This window comes from Helianthus annuus, chromosome 16, assembly GCF_002127325.2.
Source record: "Helianthus annuus cultivar XRQ/B chromosome 16, HanXRQr2.0-SUNRISE, whole genome shotgun sequence".
Taxonomy (NCBI): Eukaryota; Viridiplantae; Streptophyta; class Magnoliopsida; order Asterales; family Asteraceae; genus Helianthus; species Helianthus annuus.
The window spans coordinates 61087083-61110396 of NC_035448.2; the positions used below are offsets into that span (position 1 = coordinate 61087083).

General features: G+C 35.2%; 2 long non-coding RNA genes across 2 annotated transcripts; both read right to left on the reverse strand.

Moving 5' to 3' along the window:
* Positions 1 to 11952: 11952 nt before the first annotated feature.
* On the reverse strand, positions 11953 to 13362 carry LOC110881661. Its single transcript, XR_002559842.2, has 3 exons — positions 13207 to 13362; positions 12637 to 12689; positions 11953 to 12164 (listed from the first exon to the last, which is right to left on the reverse strand). It is a non-coding gene; the product is annotated as an uncharacterized LOC110881661 (long non-coding RNA).
* Positions 13363 to 21191: 7829 nt separating this feature from the next.
* LOC110881662 lies at positions 21192 to 22979 on the reverse strand. Its single transcript, XR_002559843.2, has 3 exons — positions 22817 to 22979; positions 22247 to 22299; positions 21192 to 21774 (listed from the first exon to the last, which is right to left on the reverse strand). It is a non-coding gene; the product is annotated as an uncharacterized LOC110881662 (long non-coding RNA).
* Between the last annotated feature and the right edge of the window lie 335 nt (positions 22980 to 23314).

Sequence of the window (23314 nt, forward strand, 5' to 3'; positions counted from 1 at the left end):
AGAGACATAAGTCTTCGCCCGAGGCAAGGACCTCTGATCAGCAACTTTCAAAATTGGCAGAACAGGCCCCTACATGCTTAAAACCTAGTTTTTGATGCTTTTAAGCCCCGTTAACCCTATTTCAAGGCTCTACAATGAAGTTAACGTATAGGGAACATAAAATATGCTTAAAAACATCTCGGACGTCGGTTCGTTTGGTCGTACGGTCACGTTATTCGGTTAATTATGATGAAAACTCGAATGGACGCGAAAACGATCCAAATTACGCGATGAATGGTATTTTTGCATTCCAATCACTAAAATAAAATATTTTAATGATTACAAAAATTTTTGGATGTCCGAATATGTTTATAACATAAGATAAGCACTTTTTCACATAACGAACTCCTCAAAGCCTATTTCTAAGCTATGTAAAGGATATTTAGGGTATGTTTAGCTTATGATCATGTTCTGGAATGTTCGTTACAATACGAATCGGCAGACTTTTGCAGTTTGTCACAAATAGTCCCTGCATCGAATAAACTTGTTTTCGACACACCAAACCCTTCAAAACTTATTTATAAGTTATGTAAAGGTTATTTAAGGTATGTTAAGCCTATGTCACTGTTTCGGAGTGTTTATTGCGTTAAACTGATTACGTTTACGCATCAGTTTGCGTATAACTTTCCAGAAAGCGATTTAAAGCTTGAAATCGAACTAGAATCAAAACGTAAAATCGTCAAACACAAATACACAAATATTAACACCAAAACACATCGTTTCATTGATAATTGATATTGTTTTACATCGTACATCATTTATAGAGCACAAATGTCACACCTATCACACTTGGATAGAAACCCGCATACCCTTTTTCCCCTATTCTCAACATTTGTTGCGCCAGTCTGAGCCTCAGTTGGCGGGTTGGTATCTCTGCGCTTGTTGTCATTGCTGTTGTTTGCTTGGGTGCTCTTCTTGAAATTCGTGAACTTCCTCTTGTTATCACCCGAGGACTCCACATGAGTCTCCTTCTTTTTCGTCTCAGAGATAGAAAACTTCCCCAAACGAACTGCCTCCTCAGTAAGTGCCACACTTAGATCAATAGCCTCAGCAATAGTCAGAGGCTTGGAAGCTGTAACTATACTTAAGATCTGAGGTGTCAATCCCTAGATAAAACGCTCAATTCTTTTGAATTCTGGCTCCACAAGCTAAGGAACAACCCTTGACAAATCATGGAAACGCTGGATATACTTGGCTATTTTTGGACCATCCATCTTCAGGTTCCAAAAGTCTATCTCCAATTTCTGAATTTCAGCACGTGAGTAGTACTTCTTGCGCATTAGCTCCTTAAGCTCATCCCAGGTTAGCGCTTAGGCAGCAGTTTTGCCTAGTGTTTGAACTTGGAGGTTCCACCATGAAAGCGCTCCATCCATAAATAATCCAGAAATATAAGTAACCCTCTGTTCAGGAGCACACTTGCTCATCCTCAGCACGGATTCGGTTTTCTCTACCCAGTGAACAAAAGCGACAACACCTCCAGTGCCATCGAAGTTAAGAGGCTTGCAATCCAAGAATTTCTTGTAAGTACAGCCTGTAACACAAGCAACACAATTCACACGTGAGCATTGACAAAGCACAATTGGAAATATCCAAAAGATTTGTAATGTGTCTTGGGTGACTTAACATTACCAGTTGGGGGGTTATTTCCAGAGGTGCCACCGCTATCCTCTGAGCGGATGGCCTCGTGCTGGGCAATAGCTTGTGAGATGCGTTCTTGCAGTTCGGCTTCGGTCCTGGGCAGTGCGTTGTTGGTATTGACATTTCGTCGGGAGGCATATTTCTTCTAGTAAGAAGATCGGGTAGGTTAGACCTTATTCATTAAATAATTGTCTAGGAGGCGTACATGTGTGTGTGTGTGTGTGTGTGTGTATATATATATATATGTGTGTGTGTAGTTAACATAAGCAATTATCACAACAAACCACCACACAATAACATAATCATCACATAACAGATAAATCAACAATATATTTAATAGAACACGACTATTGAGCTTTTCATAAATATTCCACCACAAGATACATTGTTTTTAAGTAGTAGCATATCAAAAGGGACACGGGGCCACACTACCCCGGTCAAACAAGTCTGTCATATACAAAAGTAACAATCAAAAAGTGGTCTTCATGTGTTCACGGATCTTAGGCTCAATTGTGGTGTTCTCATCAAAATGTAGTACCTACATAAAACCAAAACTCTAGGATGCTGATGGCGGTGGGGGAGGAAGGAAAAAGATAAGGATGTGAATGTGAGCGAGCTCCTCCTCAAGCTCGTGAACACAACGGACAAGGTAGCTGATTTGCTGCTCCACCGTAAGGAATCGGGCATCGAAGCCCACAGTGGAAGTAGATGCAGCAGATGGAGGAACAAAAGGAAATGGGGGAACAAGTGGAGGGTATGATGGAGTTAACTCAAGTTCAAGGACTCTACGGCTGAGAATCTTGAACTGCAGCTGCAGGGATAGAAGCAAATCATCATGAGTATAGCCGACGTGGCGCGAAGGGTGATACGGATCTTAAATGGGCATCGTATAAGGAGGGAACCATCTAAATGGCTCGTCAAGTAGATCTAATGTAAATGGTGTGAACTATGGAATGGGTGGAAAGTCAGCCGATGCAAAAGGGTTGAAACTCGGTGGCTGTCCAGAAGTGCCCCCCCCTGGGCGTGGAGCTGGAATCTCGTGTCGAAAAACGATGGGAAGGTCGGTAAGGTGCTCATACGAGACAAAAGGAGGGGGAACATCAATAGTGAGTGGGGGCTGTGGAATGTCTAGAGCAATGGGTGGAAGATCGAGAGGTGCAGAAATAGGCTCAGGAACAAGTGGTGCAATAAGGGGGATGTCAAAAGGAACTAGATCAGGATCTGGGACATGATCCGGGACATAGTCTGGGACAGGCGGGGGTGTAGGGGCTCGGACAGGAGATGATGGGGCGACAGACATCGCGTCATCATCATAAGTAGCATATAGTCGAAGTCTTGCAGCCTGCAGGGCCGAAGAGGTTACAGACTCAAAGGAGTCTGCAACAGAGTGTATACTGGAATCAGAGGAGATGTAGATAACTGACACCATGAGAGAAGGTACGTCCAGCACAATAACATCATCCACCTCCCCATCACCCTGCTCGCATGCAGGATGATCACCCGCAAAAATGTCAAAGTCGTCATCAAGAAGGTCATCAAAAGGCCAGTCCTCTGGAGGGACGGCAGCAAGGGGAACAACGTCAATGGGAATCGGTGCAACAAGGTGCTCACCATCGGGATGCCCGATGATGAGGTGATCATGGATCAGAATAGGAAGTGCAAAAATGTCATCAGCAGGAATGCCATCAGCAAACGGGACGTCGTCCCCAAAATCAGGCAGCGCGAAAGGCTTGAAATCATCATCGTCATAAGATATCATCTCCGGATCGCTCTCAGTGTCCGAAGTAAAAACCTCTGGTGCAGGCGCCACCTCGTCGTCGTCAGAGACGATCGCCATCGGATCGGGCTCCTATGATAATCCGCTCTCGGAAGAAGACATCAGTACCTGTAACATAATAATCATGGCACATGCACATATGTTAACTATTATCACTCAGTGTATGCAGGCAAAGGTAAGCATCAAATAGCATGTATTCTCGTTATTCCTACGTGAGTCCTTTCTAACTTAACAAGTCTACCCCATGCAAACTAAGCCACCAACTGTGTCCTTGCTCGTGTTTCATTCTTTCCTTTGTAAAATGTTTGTTCCATGGATCTAGGCGTTTTGTAAATGCAATGAAAAATATTTTGTAAAAATATTTTCGTGAGAGAGTCCTAATGATTGTAGTCTAGACTCGAGAAGGAATCCTAATTCACTACAATCGAAGCTCTGATACCAAACTGTCACACCCTGACTTTTGCGGAAGCGTATGATGTGTGACTTTCTCAATATCATTGCATTCAATCATAACAAACATCTATATGATTAAAACGTGATGTTCATCCATTCATACGTTCCAAAATATTACAAACCCAAGTTGTTTAGTACTAACCATCAAACTTCAAGTTTAACTTATAAACCAACCAAATGTAATAAGTTCCATAACGGAATTTTAACAAAAGACATTAAAAACCAATGCTTTGATTCATATATCTTATCAAAGATAAGATATACCATTCAAACCCTTCCAAAACGGGATGACATCAATTCTTGAAATTATTTCTTGAAACTTTCAGTGCCCGCCAGATCCATACTAGTTTCCTGAAATACATGTAGTTTGAAAACATCAACAAAAGTTGAGCGAGTTCATGTGTCTTTGTATATGCGCATGAATAATCTTGTAAACATTTGAGAGAATTCCTTTGATAACCGGTATGTAAAGCATCTATGAACAGATCATTAATGTTTTGCAAGGACATTAACATGTGTGGTGCGTAGGAAGTGCTCAAACCTAGCGAATTTCCTTCGGTCCATCCGGCGGGAACGACATAGTCACCACATGCGACCACACAAGGACCCATGGGTGGGGCTCGCTACACCCAAATAGATCTACCACTCATGCCCTTTGGTCTTAAACTAGATTAATGGCACTTAGGAGAGATACTACATCATCCATATGATCTAACAGTTCATTCCTTAGCTAAACCATACCACTGAAACATTTGAACATTTGAAACATGTATCTCACCCCCGATATTTATAAAACCGAAAACAGTTAAAAGAAAAAGGGGGACATGAACTCACTGATTTGCGTCCTGTCTCCTGTAACTCAAAGATCTCTTCCTGATGACGTACCACTACCTATACACGTGTTATGTTTTATTAGACGTTTAGGTCGTGTAACGACTCTTAGTCTTATTTGTTTATCAAGACTTATTTTGGAATCCTCGGTATACTTTGAGTTACATCTTTGATGTACATTATATAATTCCAAAGTATATAATTGTTAGTTAGAAATAATAATATTTTAACTTAAATTATATTTATCCATTTATTTGGAATTATTGTTAAAACAATATATTTCTAACTTGGTTTATTATGTATTTCTAAATATGTATTTTCCCAAGTATGGGTGTACTTGTACTTGTGTATTCTTATACTTGTGTATTTTTATACTTGTATATTTTGCCAAATATTGGTGGTGTATTCTGGTACGTATTTATATGCATGAGGATACGTATTTCCTTGTATTTATTAAGTATTTTATACTTAATTTGTATTTAATTTTCCGGAATATTATTTTTAGACAACTAAAAATCACCAAATTTATATTCTTAAAATATTCATATTTTTAAGAGAATTTTTATAGAAAAATATCTATAACTTTACTTAGCACAAACAAAAAAATATATATACCTTCATATATATCTCAAAAATAATATATATTTTTAAGATTAACTTTAGAAAATATATATATCTAATTTTCACCCAAAATAATATATTCTTGACTTACTAAAAAAATATATATATTTTTCTCTATTCAAAAATAATATATCTTCAAATTATTTAAGAACATATATATTTTTCTCCTCTCAAAGAATATATTTTCTATTTGACAAAATATGATGTATTTTGTAATAGTTATAAAAGTCCATATTTTACCGTTTCTTCGGTTTCAAAAATACCGTTCGTCACATTTGTTAAGTTAAGAAATTATTTCCGGAATATATATACTTGTAGTCCATATGTCTGTTTGTCCGATTGTCCAATATTCGGGTATAAATTATGTATTTATTTTCTTGGAATTTTGATAATATTTTATATTACAACTTTGGTATATTGGTGAGTTATATTATTTTCAAGTTCCTAGAATAATATAACTAGTACAATCAATATACAAATAGCACACAATTTGTGACATATAAATATATATTTTCCTAAATATATACTTAGTCATTTTAATTATAAAAAAAAATCAACCTCCAATATTTGTAATTTTTGTAATAAAAATTATGGCAAGTTTTTATATGAAAACCATGATCAAAATTTACTTGTAAATACTTGTTTAAAAATATTTTTCTAAGTGTTTAATTTCTACAAAAAAATTGTCATAGTTTCCCCTTAAAAATGGAGGTTTCCATGCTTATAAGCATATCATTTTCTTTTTAAAAACTCATCAACAATTTACACACAACTTACCATGAGCCAAAATATGCATTTTAACAATATGTCATGAAACTTGAAGTTTAACAAAAATGTGTAGTATTTTCATATGTTGTTTAGTAAGCTTACTTACCTCTAAAAACATGGTTTTTAGTTTATAAAACTCATTCTTGTAAATTTTGGTTCTTCACAACTTGTATGATGATTTTTCAAAAATAAATCTTCTTGTATTTTTCTTGTTACCAACACTTTTCTAGCTTTGATTTAGCCCTAAAAACATGTTTACTTTCTTTAAAAACCATGATCATGTTAAATCTTGTAATAAACTTTGGTTTCTTGAAAAAATTATCTTTGAAATCTTTTAATCTCAAGACATATAACTTGTAGAAATAATCATCATCCACTAAAACAAGTTCATCTTTCAAGTTCATGTTTAACATAAAGGATGATCATCACAAATTTCACAAGATCCATCCTTATACTTGCTAGATCATGTGTTTAATCATCATCTAGCAAGCTTCTTATGATGATCAACATCATAATCACAAGAAATCAACAAACAAGTTTCATACATACACTAAAACATCTTTGATTTTCTTGCTTTAAAGCTTTATGTTAGTGTTCATGCTTATGTTTCTTTGAGATTCTTGAGTTTAACAAGTTACATAACACTTTAACCACTATGATTAGAAGTAAAAACAAGATCAAGAGACTTACTACTAGCTCTAAGGCTAGGGAAGAAACAAAGATGAAGATGATGAGAAAAAGTGATGGTTAAAAGCACCAAGAAAAGGTCCTTCCACTTTCAATGCTTCCCACCTTCTTAGTTATGCTTAAGACACCTCTAGATCACCTTAGAATGCTTGAGAGTTGAATGAAAATGGAGGTTGTATGTGGGTGTGTTGGAGCCGAGAACAAGGGGAAGAAGAAGGAAGGAGATGGTGAAGTTGAAGTGGTGAAATGAACTAGAATGAATGCCTCATGGTTTTTATAAAAAGTTTCCCAACATTCTTTTAACCATAAGTCATTATGTTGGAAATCTTCTCTACATATCAAATAAAATATATAAAAGAAATCACAAGTGGGTCCCCCACTTGTGACCGTCAACTATGGGGGGGTGTTGGTTGTGTTTCAATTGTTAGTTAGGGAGTTAAGTTAGATTTCAAGTGTATTGTTTAGTGTTTTAGATGTTTAGTGTTTATAGGATGTGTTATGATGTTCGGTGACCATAACTAGCTTCGTAACACTAAAACAATGCTTCTAGTTGGAATTTGGTATTTCGGGTAGTGTCCGATTGTTCGGTTGGTTACCGGTTCGTTAAGGTGCTAAATTACGCAGTTTAGTGTGCTTTATGTTGTCTTTTGTGACAGTTTTGATTCCCGACACTTATGAAGGTATTCTGGACCATTAGACCAAAATTATGCATTATATTTTGGAGTTAAAATGCTGATTTTTGCTGATTTGTGCAGAATTCTGCAGTTCTAATGTGTTTCGGGCACTTTCCAGCATTTAAACTATCACTCGGAAGGCAATTTTATGATCCCTACTTTCCTACACACTATTCTAGTGTAACTCTTGGTTTCGGAGCTCATTCTGTGTCTTATCATCATGTCTGTCTGAGTACCGAACTCCCGTCAGTACTTCTAGTCTGTCTAATAACTGTGCTAACTTTGTTCTGTGCACTAATCGAACCATAATGTGTTGCATGTAATAATGATAAACATTCTTGCAACATAAAATGCATTTGTATGTATATGACAGAAATCAGAAAATCATTCATATCATTAATTTGATCAGGCACAGTCATTAAGATGCAAATTACTGTTTACATAGTACGGAAATACATGGAAAAGTGATGGTTGTCACATATATGTTGGCGACAACATAATTACTTGCATTTCTCAATATATGTGACAAAGTTGTTCAGTTGTTTACACTATCATTGCTCTTAAGGGCTTGGGTATTATGAAATCCTTTATGGGAATTCATGCCACATTTCATTCTTAGTTCCTGTCCACCTTTATCCACTACTATGGCTCCCAGACATTGGTTATCTCGGAATTCATGTATTCCTTTGGATGATCCTTGGTATATTGCAACATTGTTGATGATTTTAAATACCTAGTCTTAATTTAAATAGAGATTTCCTAACTTGAAAATAATTTCTTTGAATTTCTTCAAATGCCTACTAGAGATTGCCTATATCATAAGTAAGGGTCTCTGAGTTTCTTCAAGAGGACATTCTAGTGGTTAAAGTGTTTGCCTTACAACCAAAAGGTTGTGGGTTCAAAACATGTAAAATGCAGCTTGTGGTGTGTTTATCTTAGATAATTTTGGAATTGTTTTTCAAAAAGAAAACGTAAGATCTCTTAGTTTCTTTAAATGCATACTTACAGCCACAAGATTGCGGTCTAATTAAAGGTATTGTTTTTCATGAATTGATTATTGCGCAGTCTTTTAATCTTGTCATAGATACCAATGTTGATACTGACTAGGCTAGTTGTCCAGATGATCACTGCTCTACCACAAGGTATTGTGTGTTTCTTGGATTCAACATCATCAGTTGGAGTTCCACAAAACAACATATTGCCGCGAGATATCAATTTCTTATCCATACATCAGCTAAGATGTGATAGCTTTTGCCATTGTTATCATTTTTTTATTGTGTCATAACATTTGTAATATATGTTTTGCAATCAATCCAATATTTCATCAGCCAATAGATCACCTTGAGATTGATTAACATTTTATGTATGGCATGGTGCTCTCGCAAACTCCCCATGGTCGATGTGTGCGTAACAGTTCACAGATTGCTTATCTTCTGACAAATGGTTTGTCTTTAACCAATTTTAACACTCTCCAATCCACGCTTCACGTCATTTTGACAATTTAGCTTGTGGCGGCATATTACAACACTTGATTTTGGCCTTCACCTCCCTCAATCAGGGCCGGCCCAAGTCCAAGTCAAATGAGGCTTAGGCCTTGGGCTACCAAAACTATAGAGCCTCCAGATTTAAAATAAATTTATATGTTATATATGGGCTTCAAGGGCTGGTTATATATATTACGTATATTATTTATGACAACCAAAAAGAGGTTGGTGCAGTGGTTGGTAAATGGCTGCTTTCTTTCCCAATTGTTGAAGCTTGTTAGAGTTCGGATTATTTGCCTTATCTTTATCTACCTCTTTAAACTTTGTTTTTGTCTACATCTCTAAACTTTATTAAGTGAAACAAAATTTGAGAATAGGAATTTAGTAATTTACTCACTTTTTATTTTTCTCTACAACCATTTATCTACTAATAACACCCATTAAATTTAGTAATTCTCTTTAACCATTTATCTACTAATAACTCTCACTGAATTTAGCAAAATACGAATAATTATTCAAATGTTATGATATTGCCGTCCCAAAAAAAATGTTCTGATATTATCAAAATGATCGTCTTATTATTGTTTTTTAAATAATGTTATATCAAAATGATATTGTTTTTTAAATAAGGGGCCTATATTTATACTTGCGCAGGTCCTCGAGAGCCACAAACGGCTGCCCTGCCTTAGATCGAAAAAAGAAATTTGGGCTATCCCTAAACTTTTCTTCTAGATCCGTCACTGGTTGTAAGTATAAGAATCAAACTGGTTTTTGTCAAATTGTTTTCTTTCTTTTTTTGGAAAAAGGCCACAAGATTTTACTTTGCCTTAGGCCACAAAAATGGTTGAGCCGGCCCTGCCCTCAGTCTTCATACATACCAATATCACTTTATTGTAGCCTCTATCGGGCTTCATCTTCTTGTTGTTTATTTGGTTTGTTATGACTCTTGTATCAAAACACTTATATCCACTTCTTATGTAATTGGTACATGTTGTATACACAAACAATTCAAGTATTATTTGTACTTCTTTATTATTACTTTCTCTATAGTGATAAGCTCAATTACAGTTCATGACCTGCAAGGACAATAGGTTCATATCTTTTGAGCCATGACTATTTTGAGCCACATAAACTTTTTTTCGAAAAGTAAAAAAAAAAAAAATAGAATCTTAAGCCACATAAACTAATTACAAATAGAATCTTAAGGCCCGGCATCCGATGCACATTTAGGGTTAATGAGCTTGAAATCTAGTATTATAATATGTATACATATATTATATTATAAGGGAGCATCGAGTCATGGCTATTTGTGGGAAAGTTAATAATAAAAAGAAATTACAAAAGTTGTACTTTGAATCTTGAACAGTGTAACCGGAAGTGGTTTCGATTAATGAGAAGTACTTCAGGTTCTGTAGCTGTAAGTACTTGTTTAACATTTACCAAGTTCAACACGCGGTTCGCTAACTGCCCCAATCTTATTTAAATTCGTAAAACCGGTCATCTTGGTTTTGGCACTATGACGCCATACCCTTGCAAACTAAATTATAGATTAATGTATGTAATGATTCAACTATTATAGTAATATTACAGAATAGAAAGGACGAACCTTTTTTTTGACACTTCTAATTTGATGCTCTTAGTTGTCTTTATGTAATATCAAACTCTTATATGAAAAGAAAAAAAATATACACGAAGTAGTTAATCTAATTATATCTCTATTACACACGCTTTCATCCCGTAAAAGAGAGGTTGAAAAATATTTATAGGCGGAGCTTGAACGAAAACTCAATTGAGGCCGAGCTCTTAAAATCTAAGTCGGTAGGGCTTGGACTCTTAAAAATCCAATATTTTATATTTAAAAAAACCGAAATTTTTTTGGTAATATTAACAGTACGAGTGAAACAAATTTGTGGGGGCCGGGGCACCTCCGGCCCCAATAAAGTTCTGCCCATGATGATATCATCTATGCTAGGGTGTAAACGAGCAAAGTAGCTAATGAGTAGTTTAAGATTAGGACATGTGAAAACTTGAATTGAGTCAAGCTTAAACTTCAAGATACATGGATGCCCGAGCTTAAATGGAACCCGAACTTCATATAACAAGCTCATCTAGGCTCGCATGGGTTGGGTACGGATCAGGTATGTCTAATCTCAGTCCAATATCGGTTGTAAATTCTTGTCTCATACTCAACCAATTACCCATCAGGTATTGGGCATACGTGAGGGTATCAGGTATACCCGTTAGTGTTTTAAAAATACTCGTTGGGATTTTCATTCTATGTATTTTTACTTTCCTTTATAATTTTATATTTTTAAAGTCTATACAATATATTAAATTATGATAAACAACATATATATCATCATCACCCTTAAGAAACATTTAAAAACAGTATTATAATATGAATCTCAAAATGTTAATTTGTATGTCGTAGCATATAAATTTGGTCATCAAAACATATATTTTAAACGAAAAGTTTACTTTTTAAGTAATAAATCTACTAAAATGAAATATTACTAAATAATAATTAAGAGAAATAAATATGAAAGTTAAGAGTTTTTGGGTATATGGTTCAGATAAATGGGTATATAGTTTCGGGTAATCGAGTCAGGTATCGTTGAATCCTGTACCTGTCCCATACTCACGAAGTATATTTTTCCCCAATCCCATACCCGGTCCCATAATCATCGCAGAATTAGACCTTCAACTCAGGGGTATCCCAAAATTTTTTAGGGGTGTCCTCGTACTTGTTCAGGGGTGTCATGTGTATAAAATCGGAAAATTCTTTTTTTTACACTACTGGTAAAAACTTGAGCCGTAGCCCGGGCTACGCCCGTTTACACTACAGGTCCGCCCCTGATAACCATCCCAGATGCTTCTGGTTTTGGGTATATGAAACGCCCTTAATTCACATTCGAATATAATAATAATGACATGTTAATTTTAACAAAAATTGGGCATGACCCGTTCGTACTATAAGTGATTCTCTGCTTTTAACAATCATCATTCAAATACTAAATTCAACGACACGTTCCAAAAGACATAAAAATTATAACCATTACATCATAAATAAATAAAAACATCCATTAACAAAAAGACACTATCACCCTTTAGAACTTGACGAGCGGAAGCTATTAAATGGCGCAATGTGTGTTCGTTCCTCCGGTCCAAGATTTGCTCCAAAGGAATATTTACCTACAACATTCTTAACAAGTCAACTAGATATGCAAAACAATAATCTAACATATTCATTCTTTTATTTCAACAATTATCATTCTTTTGTTTTTAATCATACATACTTTTCCATCTAACGGGTCCTTATGATCAAACCAAGTTCACCCACTAAGACTTGATCTAAAACCCGTCTAACTTTATAACATTCTCCATTAATTCGATCCGTTCACACGGTTCGACTACATGACATTCCAACATACATTCCATTAGTACGACCCGTTCATACGGTTCGACTACATAACATTCCATTAGTACGACCTGTTCATACGGTTCGACTACACAACATTCCAACATACATTCCATTAGTACGACCCATTCATACGGTTCGACTACATAACATTCCAACATACCATCAATATCCCAAAACAACATCAATACACAATCAAACTTTAATATCTATATTTCCTACTAGTTGAGTAAGTATTAAACTTACCTTTGTCTTGTCTTGTTTGCGTCCCGGTTGACTCGAGCCGCCTTCTTTAAATCCTACAATTCCCAACCAACATCCTTAAATGATCATTCTTAATTTATATCATTTTTATTCATCCATTTCATATACTACACGTTTTTGCAAAGCATTATGTATGCATAACTATTTCATCACTATTTAGACATTTCATCGAACACATGGCGTGCGTACAAGATTTCCAGCCATGGGTACAAGCAATTAAAGCATACTTTTTCCCAATTTATATCAAGAACCATTATAACCAACAAAATCGCTTTACCATTGCATCTACATCATGATTAATTACCAAAATCTACCATTTATTATACTATACATTAACTTAAACCAAGTTCTTAACAATTTCAAGTTCCATCATCGTATCATCATGTTCATTCAAATGGGTTTTACCCCAAATCATCATTATAGACAATTTCAAGCATAATTTACATTCCTAATTGTTCATATCATCTAACATACATGTTTAATTCCATACATAATCACAACTTCCACAACCCACTTTATTAAACTCTACCAAAAACTTAAAATTAAACTTACTTGATATGAAATTCACTTAGGGGATGAACATTCCTAACTCATGCATTTGGAATTCAGCTCTGAACCTTCTCAATTTGGTCAATTTGTAGGATTTTTGGATGAAGGGTTTCTCCCCTGCCCCTTTCTCTCGATCGCACATACACCCACATTCACATACTGACCAAAATTTTTTGTTAAGTGTTTTAATTCCAAAATTTTCATTTCCACCCCCTCATTCTTTTAGAACATGCCACTTTCCTCACATTTACATACCAACCTAATTAACTTTCATGTATACATAGGATTTAGATTTACTAAAAACTTATAAAACTTTAAAAATAGTAAAAATCTATATTTACCATTTCTTTTCATCAAAACCTTACAATTAAAATTTTATATTATGATATACGAAATCTGGGGTGTTACAAGTCTACCCTCCTTAAAGAAGGTTTCATCCCCGAAACCTGAATACATACCTTCTGACATGTCTACCCGTATCCCTTCGTAATTACATACCTCGAACTTCGACAACATGCTTTCATTCGATCATCCATCATGATGAATCGGTCATTACTCCTTTAAAACTTGTCTAATACAGATGGTAAATTAACCTTGCATGATTCAATGTTATCCTATTACATTATTCCATGATCATCATTTATTTGTTCAAGCTGATTTCTTAAAACTTATCTATCAAGTTAATCATTCTTGCGTACCTCCATCATTTACTTAGGGAAATAATTATTAATATTCATACTTGTTCATTCCTATACATTCCTATACATTCACAAAATATCATAAGTCATACATCATTTGACAGTTGCTAACTATTTTGCTTCTACATACATTCCATTCTTCCTGGGCTAATACCGAGCAAAATTTCTTTCATGGCGCTTGCTTGATAATTTCTTTCATACTTTTCTTGCGATACCTACGTGTGATCTCTACCCGAGACCAATATTTCTTTCATTGATAGTTTATAATATCTGTATGGTTAGCCGCAATTCAATATATACATTTATACGCATATATATACTATCTTGCTTCAACCTCCTACCATTTTTCCTTTGGTTACAAGAGCCAACATAGGGACTTAACCACATAATCAACATAATTTTGTAACGTAATATTAACATTCATGTATCTCATAACACACTCAGGGTGTTATACGCAACTATACATGTCACCATATTCTATAACAATCGTACATACGCCAATCCTTCTGATATTGCGATACAAAGACAAGTACCAACATCTTACTAAAGTGAATAACGTTTATGTATATACCTTTTAATGTTCCGTTACATACGAGGTTATAAGCATTATTACACATGTCGTTCCATTACTCATACTAACTACATAAAACTGAGTACATCAGTTCATTCAATAACTTATTAACAACTCTACCTCATATGGTTGCCCTATAAAGAGACCAAAACCTTACGTATTCAACTTCTGATTCGCGAATATTTCTCGAAAGGTTTACCTTCTAATAGGTCCTCACATATGTTAGGAAACACATGTAGGGGTAGGATTCGTTTACTTACTAAATCCAAAATTTCATACACTAGCATGATCTCATCTTACATTCTTCGCAAGACTTACTTATGACCAACATTCTTTATGCCACATTCCATTCAAGTATCCCTTATTTGACATTCCACTTAATCATCCTTTATGTAACATTCCACCTATCTAATATTTATGCATTCTAATGTTTTTATTCGAACTTCATTCAACATTTATCTTTCAGTTTTCCATACAGTTCTTTCTAATTACTTAAATTTAACATACTAAGCATTTACCTTGTTTTCATACTAGTTTCCTTACACTCCTTTCTACTACAACTCCTTAAGACATCCAATATCTATCCTTTGCGATAGACAAGAAGTTAAGATTGGTTCATTCGCCTCTAAGTTCTTGTATTAACATGAAGTTTATAATTCGCTTTCCAGCATAATCAATCACTTACTTCTGCTTTCTAGGTTGCTAACCATAATTGTTCCTTCGCCATATCATTAGTAACGATAACGCTAATCATGAGCCTACTATTCAATTACCCTGTTATTAATATCATCCTTTCTAATCACTTTCCTTGTGACATAAAATTCTGTCTACCAACATATGCATATATATATATATACACACATGCCACAGACACTAGATACTTCCATTCCTATTAGTTGCTCGTTAATTTATTCGACACTTTACTTGTATTGCACTCAATTGCATGTAATCCGTGTTTCTAAACATTCACAATTTCCTTTCGCATGCAATGTCTAGTTATCTACCTTACTTAAAAAAATTAATGTTTCTCTTCCATACCAAGTTACATACTCAATTTCATTGATCAACTCATGACTTTTAGTCATTGCACCTTCCATCCCCACAATATAGACTAATTCACACATTTGTACTTCCTTGTTATAACTAAGCTTCCAGTTAGGGTCTCAACCCGTCAGCCATCCCATTTCTTTTAAATCAATTACTAATATGTCCAACATGTAATTACACTTACATGTTGGGCCAACATCCTACGTTCTTGAAGTTCATACATGTCATTTAAACATTCAAATTATATTCTTCTTTTTGTAATTCATACATATATTTCAACATTCAAAGACTATTTTTCTTTCTGATATTTTTACACAATTTTATTCTACTTTTATTCTTGTTCATTTATACCATCCCTCTTATGATGGAACGTTCTCGATTTACCCGAGTGTCTCACATCCTCCTCTACCCTTCTGTACATCCTTCACTTACTTCCCACGCTTTCCTATGTATATTTGTGATGAGTTCCTACTTGTGAGCGGCCTTACCTTCTCATCTCGTTTCAATCCTGGCATACTTACTATCATCTTACCATTCTTGCAAAAAATCCCTATCCTTGTCGTACTTAAATCCTTCATCTAGGCCCCAGTCCATTTTTCATCCTGATTCTCATGAGTCGATCACTACATGCCTAACACGTAACATATTCAGTGCATCATTCCTTCAATAGATACACATACTTACACCTTCTCATAATGCCACATTTGTCATTTCTTTTATTCTTACTTTTATATCTCGTCTGGGTATGTCTGGGCCGTATTCGCTTACGGCTTCAAACATTTTCTTTCATACTTTTCATCCATATCTGTTGATCCGCACTCAATGACAGATTCAAATAGTTCATTCTTTCATTTCTTCTTTCCTTCGTATCCTTCCTCATCTTATTTCATTTGGTACATTTCGTAACAACCTTCTATATTCAACTTCAAACATCATGTTCCAACACTACATTCTACATTTTATTTCATACGTTGTGCTTCTACGCAACATTCTATATTTTGTTTTATATAGTGTTTCCGCATAAATATATTCTTTTACAATTTACACTCTACTGACTATTACTTTCTGTCTGGTCAAGCCTCGCATCCTCTAGCCCATACTACCTCGCTTTTCAATCATACTTTCACATTCTTGACTTTCTAATTGCTTATGCTTATCATTCAAGTAATTCAACATTACGTGATTTAGTTTGTATTAGCCTTTCTCACTTACTCCGCCAACATTTTATTTATTCCCTCTTTTCGACCTCCTTTGTGGCGCTAGCATCACTTTCGTCCGTTGATTACAAAAGCATATTGGAATCTATTTCCACATAATTACCTTCCCTCCTAGTTCGCATTCTACATATGTTTACTTCTAATTTGACAAGTGTTTCATCCTTAGAACCATACATTACTTGCAAATTTTTTTTAGCTTTGATGACCATAACTTCCTAATTTCATTCATACTTATCATTCAAATACTTTCATACTTTCTAAGTTTGATCGTATATATATTTCAAAACATCTCCTTCGTCCGTCATCTACACAGCATTTTTTTTTAATTTAGTTTCCACAAGATATTTTCTTCTTATCAATTATCATTCTACATTCATTAGCTTTCTACTTGATGCATCCTTCCTTATTCTTAAAACCACACCATACTAGTCATTCTATCATGCATTTGCGTTCTATACCTTTCTAGTTCATTTATGATCATTTCGACATATCAATTCTTTCTAATTTTCGATCATTCTTTATCGTTCAATCATGTCATCCTCGATTAATTTAGTTTTATGGGTTTAAATAACACTACAATACGTTTCGGGACTTTTTCGGGATCCCGGAAGAGGTCTCACGTAGAAAATTAAGCATAAAACACAACTTTTCAAACCTCGCGTTGGAGGTCGCGTCGGCGACGAGGACACGCCACGTCGGCGGCGGCCACCTGCCGCGTCGGCGACGCGCCTTGCATGATCCGGACGCTGCAGTTTGTTGTTTGACAGCCCCCTTGACCCGATTCAAATACCAAATGTGACATCTATGCTTGTAATCATTGTAAACAGTTCAGTTATCAATGAAATAAAGTTATTTGATCCCTATGTTTGTTTGTTTATGTTTGATGTTTTTCATGTTTTGACTTTTATTCGATTTCAAACTCTATATCGCTTTCTGGAGAATTATACACAAACTGGTGCATAAACGTAATCAGTTAAACACGAAAAATACTCCGGAACATCAATTATTGCTTAACATACCTTAAATAACCTTTACATAACTTAGAAATAAGTTTCGAAGGCTTTGGTATGGCAAAATCTAGTTAATTCGCTTACAGGGACTAAAATTGACAAACTACGAAAGTATGCCAATCTGAACTGTAACGAACATTCCGGAACATGATCATAAGTTAAACACACCTTAAATATCCTTTACATAGCTTAGAAATAGGCTTTGAGGGGTTCGGCGTGCTAAAATAAACTTTTGGGTCATTCAGGGACTAAAAGTGTCAAAAAGTGCATAAGTTTGCATTTTCGCGCATAACTTACGTTCTGAATACATCCGGACATCCAAAAATTTATGTAAGCATTAAAATATTATGTTTTAGTGTTTAGCTTGTCAAAAATCCATTCGTCGCGCACTTTGGACCATTTTTGCGTCCGTTACGACTTCCGTCGTAATTAACCGAACAACGCAATCGTACGGCCAAACGAACTAACATCCGGCATATTTTTGAGCATATTTCAAGTCCCCTATACTTTAACTTCATTTTAGAGCTTAAAAATGGGTTTGACGGGTTTTAGAAGTGCCAAAACACGTCCATACGCGCACAGGGACCAAATCTGCCAAAACTGAAAGTTAGCTGGTCTGCAGGGTCCTTACGGACCGTATGGACATGCTTACGGTCCGTAAGCAACCCCCAGAACAGCAGAAAGTGTTTTCCAGCTAGATCCAGCTTTTACCCACTTGTGCACATGGTTTTGGGGTTCCTATGGGCTGGTTTGTGTGCCCATCAAGGTACCAAATCAGGATTTGACAAATGTACGGCCTAGATCGTGCCCTCTTCTCCAAGAAACGATCCTAACGGTAGTGCTTCACCTATATATACCCCCACTCTTTTCACTCATTTCCCACACTTGAATTCTGAGTTTGTTCTCTAAGTTGGGGTGTTTTAGCACTTCATACCTGAGAATACTCGGAAGTTCAATCTTGCGGGGACCCTTTGTAAGTATTCCTTCGTTCTTTTATTACTTTTCGAGTTCGAAAGTCAAACTTTGTTTGACTTTCTGCATTGACCAGTTTATGGTCAATGCGAAGTTCGTTCGAACTTCATAACGTGAGCGTAATCACGATGGTTATAGTTCCTAGTAACTATACCTACTGATTACCACGTTATCTAAGCTCAGTGACGAGTCGTAGTTTCGGCCAAAATGCGTTTTCTCGCGTATTTTGTAACCAAACTACTCTAGGGTATTAAAACCGTTTGTTTTAAATACCAAACCTGTTTTCTAACATTACTAAACATATTCTAGCATGTTTAGCTCGTCGCTTTTAGATTTGTGCTTGTTTAGGGTCGTAAAGGTAAGCGATCTAATCAATCGCTTATGCTTACGCACCCGACCCATTTGGTCGATCATTAGGATCCGACCAAACATTTTAGGTGACCATAGTTGTGTAGGGAATAACCTTCCGAGGTTATACCTTATGGTCACGACGTTTAAGTAGTTGTATGATAAGTAGTTCTTATGCCTTAGGTAAATTACCAAAATGCCCTTTTTACGCCAAAATTCATTTTAAGCCTATGTAACATAATTTTTGACATCTAAACTGATTTAGCAACAATATTAAGCATGTTAAGGCATATCTTACTTGTCATAGGACTAGTTAGGCTTTCCGAATGCGTTTTACGCAAACGACACGTTAAAGTAGCATAAGCTACCTAAACGAGTCGTAACGGGTCAAAAGCACTTAGGATAGGTTTCGTTTTAGTACATAGGCTTTGTCAAACCATATTACATAAGTTCCCATACTTATTTGGTTTACGAACCCTCGTACTACCCGATCCTCCGATAGGTCCGTTTATTAATGTAGATACCTATATAGGTGCCGTTTGATTCCGTGATCTTCTAGCATTGCTTGGTGGTTATCCTACGACTTCTAAGCAATCTCAAGTGAGTACATAGTACCCCTCTTTTACTATTTTCCAAACATTTTGGGGTGAAACACATGTGCCTACTTGTTACTTTCGTGCTTTCTTGTTTTCACATCATATGCTTGCTATGTTCTTGAGTACACTATTAGTACATGATTTCATTATGTTTTGCTATGTATGTTTACTTAGCATGCTAGCACATTGATTTACATTACATTGCTTTGCTACATATGTTTACTTGGCATATTAGCACATTGTTTTACATTACATTTTCTGCTATGTATGTTGACTGAGCATGCTAGCACATTGTTTTACATGACTTTTCTGCTTTGTATGTTTACTTAGCATACTTAGTACATTGTTTTCACATAACTTGTTTACATTTGGTATGACATTTGGTTTGCATAAACGGTTCTTTTACTACATTCATTAACATTAGCTACGCCGCTCGGTAGTAAGTAATGGTACCATAGGACTTGACATATCCCGTTCCTGACACCCTAGGTTTGTTTGGGTGTAAGGAATGACTGAATCCGTGAACATTTTTACTTTGATAACCTTTACTCTAAGGTTATCCTGCTGTCTCAAGGCTTGAATGTAATGCGTTAACTTACCACATAAATGTTTGTATCAATAAAACAAGCTTTTACTTGGCAAAACATAACTTTTTGATTTATTCAAAATACTTTGTTTTGTTCCTTTTTTTTTTACTTATGGTTAAGTATTCTCATTTTGTTACTTACCATACATAACTTTTGCTTACACTTAACTACATGACTACATTTTGGGTTTTAAACATTGACAATGGTTTAGACAAGAACATTTGATGATTGGTTTGAACATGAACTATATGCTTTGGTGGTTTGTTTAAGTGACTTAAGTAACGATATGTGTGTAGTATGCTACAAGCATGGTGGATACACCGCTGGTACTTCCTATATATAAGTGCTTGTATTGTATTACATGACATACCGTTATTTAAATCATTCAATTTTGGACTTATACATTTTACACAAATAATATCTTTTTCACAAGACTTTGTTTTACAAAACAATTTATTTCATACAACTTATTTTTACTTGGTTATTCTTTTAACCATACAACATTCTTTTATACATACATATTAACTGATTTGTTATCGCTTTTCAAACATTTTATAAGCAAACACTTAAACTAGATTCATGACAAGTTTTCATTAAACATTTTCTTAAACCTAAGTCATGAATCCTATTTTCATAAAACCTATGTTACTCACAGGCATTTTTATGCTGGCGTACCTATTTTCACATGTGTTTCAGGAGCTAATGCATAGGACGATCGTGACACGCTAGGGTGGACTTGGGCCTTAGTGATATAAAACAGAGCTAGACTTAGTATTAATTACGTTATGTACTTTGTTTCTTTTTATTTTAAGACAATGTAACTTGTGGGTTCTCGTTTGAAACAATGTATTCCACCCTTGGGTGATGAATAAAATATTATTTAAATTACCTTGGTTGTGGAACAATAATTCTGTTACAACACTCCCCGACGTTTCCGCCACGATTTGATGTTTTACGTGGTCGAGGTGTGACACCAAACCGTCAAGATTCATTCCGGTTCGCTTCTTAACAAGTTTTAAAACTTACTACCAGTACCCCGGTCTCCCGACTACTAAATTTCCACCAACTAAGATATCTATGGTAAAATAAAAATAACATGTACGTACCTTCCTTCTTGTCCGGTTTCTTGGAACGAACACACACACTTCGAAAGAGCCTCCGGTTTGAGTTCAAGCCGACCAAACGCAACTTGAATCACACAAACCTTCGCTCTGATACCAACTTGAAACGCCCTTAATTCACATTCGAATATAATAATAATGACATGTTAATTTTAACAAAAACTGGGCATGACCCGTTCGTACTATAAGTGATTCCCTGCTTTTAAGAATCATCATTCAAATACTAAATTCAACGACACGTTCCAAAAGACATAAAAATTATAACCATTACATCATAAATAAATAAAAACATCCATTAACAAAAAGACACTATCACCCTTTAGAACTTGACGAGCGGAAGCTATTAAATGGCGCAATGTGTGTTCGTTCCTCCGGTCCAAGATTTGCTCCAAAGGAATATTTACCTACAACATTCTTAACAAGTCAACTAGATATGCAAAACAATAATCTAACATATTCATTCTTTTATTTCAACAATTATCATTCTTTTGTTTTTAATCATACATACTTTTCCATCTAACGGGTCCTTATGATCAAACCAAGTTCACCCACTAAGACTTGATCTAAAACCCGTCTAACTTTATAACATTCTCCATTAATTCGATCCGTTCACACGGTTCGACTACATGACATTCCAACATACATTCCATTAGTACGACCCGTTCATACGGTTCGACTACATAACATTCCATTAGTACGACCTGTTCATACGGTTCGACTACATAACATTCCAACATACATTCCATTAGTACGACCCATTCATATGGTTCGACTACATAACATTCCAACATACCATCAATATCCCAAAACAACATCAATACACAATCAAACTTTAATATCTATATTTCCTACTAGTTGAGTAAGTATTAAACTTACCTTTGTCTTGTCTTGTTTGCGTCCCGGTTGACTCGAGCCGCCTTCTTTAAATCCTACAATTCCCAACCAACATCCTTAAATGATCATTCTTAATTTATATCATTTTTATTCATCCATTTCATGTACTACACGTTTTTGCAAAGCATTATGTATGCATAACTATTTCATCACTATTTAGACATTTCATCGAACACATGGCGTGCGTACAAGATTTCCAGCCATGGGTACAAGCAATTAAAACATACTTTTTCCCAATTTATATCAAGGACCATTATAACCAACAAAATCGCTTTACCATTGCATCTACATCATGATTAATTACCAAAATCTACCATTTATTATACTATACATTAACTTAAACCAAGTTCTTAACAATTTCAAGTTCCATCATCGTATCATCATGTTCATTCAAATGGGTTTTACCCCAAATCATCATTATAGACAATTTCAAGCATAATTTACATTCCTAATTGTTCATATCATCTAACATACATGTTTAATTCCATACATAATCACAACTTCCACAACCCACTTTATCAAACTCTACCAAAAACTTAAAATTAAACTTACTTGATATGAAATTCACTTAGGGGATGAACATTCCTAACTCATGCATTTAGAATTCAGCTCTGAACCTTCTCAATTTGGTCAATTTGTAGGATTTTTGGATGAAGGGTTTCTCCCCTGCCCCTTTCTCTCGATCGCACATACACCCACATTCACATACTGACCAAAATTTTTTGTTAAGTGTTTTAATTCCAAAATTTTCATTTCCACCCCCTCATTCTTTTAGAACATGCCACTTTCCTCACATTTACATACCAACCTAATTAACTTTCATGTATACATAGGATTTAGATTTACTAAAACTTATAAAACTTTAAAAATAATAAAAATCTATATTTACCATTTCTTTTCATCAAAACCTTACAATTAAAATTTTATATTATGACATACGAAATCTGGGGTGTTACAGTATATCCATCGGGCTCGGTTCTTTTTGCCATCCTCAAGTATCAAACTCTTATACGAAAAGAAACAAATAAAAGGTAAGTGAAACTAATTTAA